At 44.8% G+C, this 7,372-nt stretch overlaps 1 long non-coding RNA gene across 1 annotated transcript; it reads left to right on the top strand.

Moving 5' to 3' along the window:
* Positions 1–2,424: 2,424 nt before the first annotated feature.
* LOC144579392 (uncharacterized) lies at positions 2,425–6,633 on the top strand. The gene is made up of 3 exons (XR_013526825.1): positions 2,425–2,515; positions 3,877–4,016; positions 4,601–6,633. It is a non-coding gene; the product is annotated as an uncharacterized LOC144579392 (long non-coding RNA).
* Positions 6,634–7,372: the final 739 nt, after the last annotated feature.

Here is a 7,372-nt window from a genome sequence, read left to right as displayed (position 1 = left end):
AAGGATATTCCTCCAGAGACAGCTCGACCCTAAATCAAGGGAACGGAGTCAGGCTTGCTGCTCACCATCCATGGGCTACCTGGCCTCCCCTGGCCATCTTAACCCTTGGACTCTGAAACTGCATTCATCACTTGTGTTTACGTGTTTGTACAACTGCTTACATCGATTACTGGGTTTGTGTCCTTTCTGTTTAAACTGCTTTTTGGAGGCAAGGGCCCCATCTCATTAATCTCAGTGTCCCCAGCACCTCACATTAGGCCTACCAGATGACTGGCGCTCAGCGAATATTCACATGAAGTCGGTGCATTGCACTTGTGTGTTCAGCCTCTCCAGTCCGCTCATCCACACTGTGTGCAGCCATGGAGACTCCAGCCCAAAAGGCCCATAACAACCTGCATCAACTATTTCTTAAAAGCAGTGTTGCGGATCCAGTGAGTCAGACAAGGGATGGATTGTGTGTGCAGGTGTGTATGTGCCACTGTGTGTGCCTGTGTGTGAAATGCATGATGTTGAAGTTTGGAAGGCCTGGGTCCTGCTCTGCTGTCGCTGGCTAATCGTTTAAGCTAGTCTGGGCCTCAGCCTCCTCCTGCGACATTATCTGCGGTAGAGTGATTAAGAGCTAAGGCTCTAGGCCCGGGAAGAGAATTCCAGGTTTGATTCCTGCGGACACTACTTAGCTCTTGGGCAAATTACTAAGCCTTGCTCTGCCTCGGCTTCCTCATCTGTGAAAAGTGAATAGCAGTCTGCACCCCACAGGTTCTTGTGAGGCTTGAAGAGGATAAACAATGCAAGGTGCTGAGCCCAACGCCGGCCACAGAGTAAGTTTTTCCTGGTGTTGGGCTTTTTTACCACTCTAATCTCAGGACATGCTGTAACACCTGCACGAGATAATATAGGTGTACACGATGGGTATTTCTCAGACAATGCCACACTCTGTGGCCCAGGAGTGCAGTGGTGCAAACACAGCACACTGCAGCCTTGACCTCCTTGGCTCAAGCAATCCTCCCACCTCAGCCTCCCTGATCGCCAGAACTACAGGCACACACCACCAGGCCTGGCTAATTTTTAAAAATTTCTTTGTAAAGATGGGGTTTTACTGCATTGCCCAAGCCGGTCTCAAACGCCTGGGCTCAAGTGATGCTCTTGCCTCAGCCTCCCACAATGCTGGAATTACAGGCATGAGCTGCTGCCCTGGGCTAAGTGTGAACAATTTTGAAAAGGAGTACTGCTACTGGAAAAGGTATTAATATATGTGTAAAGAATCTTACCCCTGACCTCCATTTTTGAGTGATCCTACAGTGCTAGAGTACAAATATTTTCCACACTGAAAGAGTAAAGTGGTCAATGTACCTCTTCCATGTAGTAGTGAGTACTAGAGTATTCCAGTGATTTAGGGAAAAAACCGAATTCTTGGGCACAGGGAACAATCAGTCAGTTAGGGAATGTAGAAATGTAAAACAACAATTTAGGAGGCGAAAGGGAGTATCAAGTTAGCCAAGCTCCAGGGGAAATTGGGGGCAGCAGAGCGAACTGCGAGCATCCGGGGGGACCCGGGCACCCCGCCCTTCTCCTTCTTTTTGCAGAGCTCTGCTGGCAAAGTGGCATCCACAGAGACCCCGGCTCCGGTTTCACAGGAAGGGAAGGTGGGTGTCATGGCTCCTAATGGATCAGCTGCCAATCATTAGCCAAGTCCTTCTCCTCCTTTTCTCCTTGGAGAGACGCAAGCTTAGACAATACCATGGCTTTCGAGGTGGGAAGGACCTCAGGAAGGAGGAAGAAAAGAGGGACTTCAGATCTTACACGTAGGATCCAGCAGAGCTCAGCTTAAAGCCTTTGCCACCCAGCCTTGAGCATTTTCTCCACATTTTGCAGGCGTCCTACAACTGAAAACTGGGTCGGAGGCATTTGAATTGGCCCGGAGGACCCCCGCACCGCCTAAGCCCTCCTGGCTTTGTCATGGTTTTCAGAATTAGAGAGGAAGCATGCATAAGAAAGCAGAGGGAGTGGGCAGGGAGCTGCGGCCGCCTCCTTTCCAAAGGCAGACCGCTCCGGTAGGAGACTCGAGAATTCTGAGCGCTCCTGAACGTATTAGCATACTACAAATATCCAAAGGGGCTTTGAAATATCACTAAGGTCTGTAAATTGATTTTCTATGTCTTTTATTGCAAATTACAAGCAAAGGGAAAAAGCTTTGGCCACTCCGAAGACCAACCCCAATACCATCTCTGAGACCTTGAAAAATAAATTGGACCTGTCCAGCCCCTTACTCATGACTTTCACCGTCATAACGGGAATAATGGTGTTTTGTGACTCATATAAAAATATGCTAATTGTTCTAAACCTTTAAATATTATATAAACAAATAACACATTATTCCTTATAGCTAAAGGTCTAATACCATTTTCATTGCTCTGTTCTCCTTGTAGACATGATGCTTATTAATTGCAGCACGTTAAGAAAATACCAACAAGCATACAGGAAAAATGAAAATAGCACGTAACTCTGCAATCCAGAGGTAACAACTGCAAATACATTGTTTATCCTCCTTACAGTATTCAAGTGAATTTGATGATAAATAGTACTTGTTGCTTTTCATTACTTTATCTTATTTTTAACTTTTAACTTCAGAGGTATATGTGTACACTTGCTATATAGGTCAACTTTTGTCATGGGAGTTTGTACAAATTATTTCATTACTCAGTCGTTAAGCTTAGCACCCATTAGTTATTTTTCCTGATCCCCTTTTTCCTCCCACCCTCCACCCTTTTTATTATTTTTAATTCATGGCATTTACAGTTGCTTTAGAACTTTCTTTCTTTTTTTTTTTTTTTTTTCTGAGGCGGAGTTTCGCTCTTTTTACCCAGGCTGGAGTGCAATGGCGCGATCTCGGCTCACCGCAACCTCCGCCTCCTGGGTTCACGCAATTCTCCTGCCTCAGCCTCCCTAGTAGCTGGGATTACAGGCACGCGCCACCATGCCCAGCTAATTTTTGTATTTTTAGTAGAGACGGGGTTTCACCATGTTGACCAGGATGGTCTCGATCTCTTGACCTTGTGATCTACCCGCCTCGGCCTCCCAAAGTGCTGGGATTACAGGCGTGAGCCACCGTGCCCGCCCTGCTTTAGAACTTCCTGTGTGCCAGGCACTGTCCTAAGCGCTTTTCACAAACTCATGTCTTACTCCCTACAACCTGTGATGTAAGTACTGCTGTTGCCATGGCATGAATACACAGGCACAGAAACCTGAAGCACCTCATCCAAGATTACTAAGGCAGTGGGTGATAGAGGAGAGATTCAAAACCAGGCATTCTGGAACCAGAATATGTGCTAGGAATCATTAGGCTAGTCACCATTTGGCTTCGTTTCTTGGAAGAGGAGGTGGTAAGTTGCTCTTGTATAAATGTTTGTATTAAAGGGAAGTTGCAGATTTGATAATGAGTGTCTATCAACATTTAGATGTTCTCACTGGGCAGGCACTGTACCGAATATTTTACGCACACACACAATATTGTGCAAAAATACTTGGTTCAGTAAATACTGGTGGAGCTGAATTCAAGTTAAATTAAACCTCTCACTCAGGGAAGACCGTAAAACACTGAGAGGTCCTCCTCACGTACAACCAAATTCTCCTTTCCTTTCCGCGGCCCAATTTATGCCTTCTGTGCTCTACTTTGCATTCCCTGGTAGTTTTATCTGCCATTAACTCTCTCCCCTTTGATTTCTTAGCATATACCGCAGACACTACTTTGTTCACAATTTAAAATTCACTTTTTATTTTATTAATGTGAATGTACATGGTTTAAAAAGGAAGAAAATCTAAACTTTCATAGCACCATCTCTCTGGGCCCCATTTGTCACTGTTTGTCACTGCCTGCAGAGTCTGTGAAAACAGCATCCCCTCCAGAATCACGAGTGGAACCCGGTCATGTCCCTTCATCTCTTCCCATCTAGAACGGTTCTGCTCAGGCCACTGATTTGTGAGAGCGAGCAGGCCAGCAGTCCTGTAGAATGTTCCAGGTCAGTGTTACTTACCTTGTTCCTTTGTCCCCTGTATATCCTACAAACTGTAGCACCTAAAAACTGAAATGGACTTAACTAAAAGCTTGACTAGACTCAAGTTCACATTCTCGGGAAAAAATAAACTCTACACTGTAATTTTATTCTTTTGTAAATGACTATGCTTTTTAAGTTTCGATATTAATAATTATATGAAATGTCCCTTATAAAAGTGCATGTAGCCTCAAAACACCATTATAATTATCCTTTTTATAATCTAGGGTGTATAGCAGACATGAAAATTGTCCTCAGAATTATTTGTGAAATCAATAAATGAATGATTGATGGACAAGGAATAGTGAGATGATTGATTTTTTTTTTTTTTTTTAGGGAAACTGGTATAATTGCTGCATCTAAGCACTCTTTCCTCCCAATATTAGATTATAGCCAGTAGTACAATTGGCTTTCAGTTCATTAGAAACAGGATTTAAGAGAATCAGTGATTTGGAATGTGTCTGCAGAATCTATTAGCCTATCTCTGGGCCATGTTATAGATTAATACTTATCAACTATCGAAAACTTACCCTGTTTTTGGACATTTACAGATAAGCTTTCATGTGGCCTTTGGAGAGTCACGTTCTGTTCTGAGAACCCCCATTATCTGAGCAGCCTATGGGAAGCACACACTTCAGGTTCTAAGCTCGGTGCTCTGGGAGGTCCTGAGAAGAGAAGAATTGAGCCAGGGTCCCAGAAAGAGAAGAACTGAGCCACGATCCCCGGAAGAGAAGAACTGATAGTAGCCAAGTTCCATGCGTACCTGCCACTGCTCCCCTCATCACCCACAGATCCGTGTTCTTAATCCTCATAGCTCTTATATTCTCCACTCTTTGCAGATGGGCTCAAACCCGGGTCTTCTGGGTCCAGTATTCCTGAGAGCAGGAATGGCTGCCTCTGGAGGTTGAGTTGTTTTAAAGTGCTGCCATCTACTAAGTTTTATTTCTTCTTCAGAAATTAGTTGATCCAGTTGTAATCCCCTGAACACAAGCGTTTTCTTTTCTTGGAGACTCACTATACTTTCCCTCAACTTGTGCTCTGCAGGCTGGGTGACTACTGGTCCTGGAGGCCTCTTCAGAAGCCTCAAATCAGGCCCTGTCATGGAGCCCACGGTTCTTCTGTTCTTCCTCCCTGTGGCTCCTGGGCCTGGAGTGTGGGCTGAACAGGGCATGGCCTGGATCGTGCTCATTAAACAAGAAGATGAGTTTGTGGCTACGTCAGGGATGTTCTGCTTGTGCCCCTGCTGGGGTTTGTTTGGCTTTGGAAGCCTTTCTTGTGTCCTGAATGCTATAAACCCTCGTAATAAATGTGAAGTGTCTATAGTCGCGGCTACTTCCTGGAGGCATTGAGGGAGTTAAGCATGGTGGCTGTTGTGTCTGCATATTTGAGCTGAAATTCCAGTTCTGCCGCATTGGGCTTAACAGGTTCACTCCCCTTCCCCATTCTCTCATTCCCCAGGGGCTTTACTCTCCTCCTTCCACCTGGAGAGATGCCCTTCTCATCTTCACACAGCAGAACACTGCTTGTTCTGAGAGCTCACTTTGGTGATTCTTCCTCCATGAGTCAGAAAACCCACTTGGCTTATAGGATGAGAATGTGGCTGTACAATCAGGCAACTCTGGGATCATACCATCCTTTTTCTAGCTAGACAATGGTTGGAGTTTCTCAGTTTCCTTGGGGGAAGAAAGGGACAATGATATTCCTACCTTTTCAGGTTATTACAGACATTAGGAAAATATAAACATGCAGTTATTGGTAGAGATTCGATGAGTAGGAAGTGCTCAGTAATAATGGGGCAATTCTTAATTTTGTGTGAGTTCGTGAGTGCAGATGAGCATGTGTGGGTGGGAGAGCGGGTATGTGAGTGTTGTGTGTGCCCACGCATGTGTCTGGTGAAGGGCAGATATTCACATAGCTGCTCAGGTTGGTGGAAATAATTTCTTTTTATGCTTATCCTATCATTTCTCCCAGGACTGAGTTTCTAGCCTGTCTCACTTTGACGTCTAATATTGCCAAGAGTGCCTTCTCTCTCACCTCCTCTACACATGTTCAAAAGTGACTGCGAAGTCCTTGTGGATGGGGTCCCTGTCTACTCGGAATGTTTCTCTCCTGAGGATCTGTTGCAAGTACAGATCTGTTGCATGTACTTTTCATAACAATCATCAATATGTATTGAATAAAACAATAGATATGTGAGTGGCTGCAGTATCCCCAAGTAATTTTGAATTGTGATTTTTACATGCCAAGGCTATCATTAGAAAATGTTTATGTGTTCCTTACCTAAGTCAGCACAGTGCAGGGCAGTGAATGTGCAAAGAAACTGGAAATTCAGGTCCTGCCCTCTAGCTCACCTCTTAAGGGGTTGGCCCACCCAAACTTGGTTATCACTGGAAAGATTGATCAGTCAGGATGCAGCTCCCTTAGGAAGGTTGATGGAGGAGCTGAGCCTTGTGAACCCAACACCACCTAACAAACAGAATCTGCTGTTGATGTGACAATGCTCCATGATGACCGTTCCTAAGGACCAACCTGCGACAGTTACAGATGCATGGAGTGGTAACCTCCCAGTTGCAGGGGGGCCAGATCACACCCCAAGTGCTAAGGAGAAGGTATCAGAGCTTTCTTCCACCTCTGCCCAGTGGCCTGTCCATCAGTACTAGGACTTTAAATTCATCTGTCCTAATGAAAATCACATTTAAAATAAAAATAACACAGAATGAGTTTCCTAGAAAATGAAACTGAACTAGTGCCGGATCTTTGTATTTTGTTCTTCTTTACTGAGCATAGCATTAAATGTACAAGCTGATCTCTCAGCCTAATCTTCCTCTTCATCCACAGAAACAGAAAGTAGATTAGTGACTGCCAGGGTCAGAGTTAGGAAGGGCCTGCTAATGGGTTCAGGGGGATTAAGACGTCCTAAAGTGTTCTACAACTGTGCTTATGCACTGTATTTACTGAAATATACTAAGAACCACTGACTTGTGTACTTTAACAGGGTGAATGTTATCGCCTGGATGATATCACAATTTAAAAATAGCAGTAACAATTATGGAACCGTGTTTCCATTTCCTGGTTGCCTGTTTCCTCTTCCCCTAGGATGTGTAAGTCCAAGGACGGATGCATACTGGATGTGAAAATCACAGCCGTGGTGACCAGGAGTGGTGATTTCGAACCAACACTTCCACGTGTGCAGCAACAGCAGGAAGTACCCATTAGTGGCCTCTCCCTGGGTCAGATAAGGAAAGATCGGCTTGTGTTGGGCTGAGTCTGTCTCCAGCAGAAGATGCAGCCGTAAGACAAAGTAGAGGATGTTTGTCCTCTTG

This window comes from Callithrix jacchus, chromosome 14 (assembly GCF_049354715.1).
Source record: "Callithrix jacchus isolate 240 chromosome 14, calJac240_pri, whole genome shotgun sequence".
NCBI classification, from domain to species: Eukaryota; Metazoa; Chordata; class Mammalia; order Primates; family Cebidae; genus Callithrix; species Callithrix jacchus.
The sequence above is the reverse complement of the archived record's forward strand: the minus strand, read 5'-3'. Positions and strand labels throughout refer to the sequence as shown.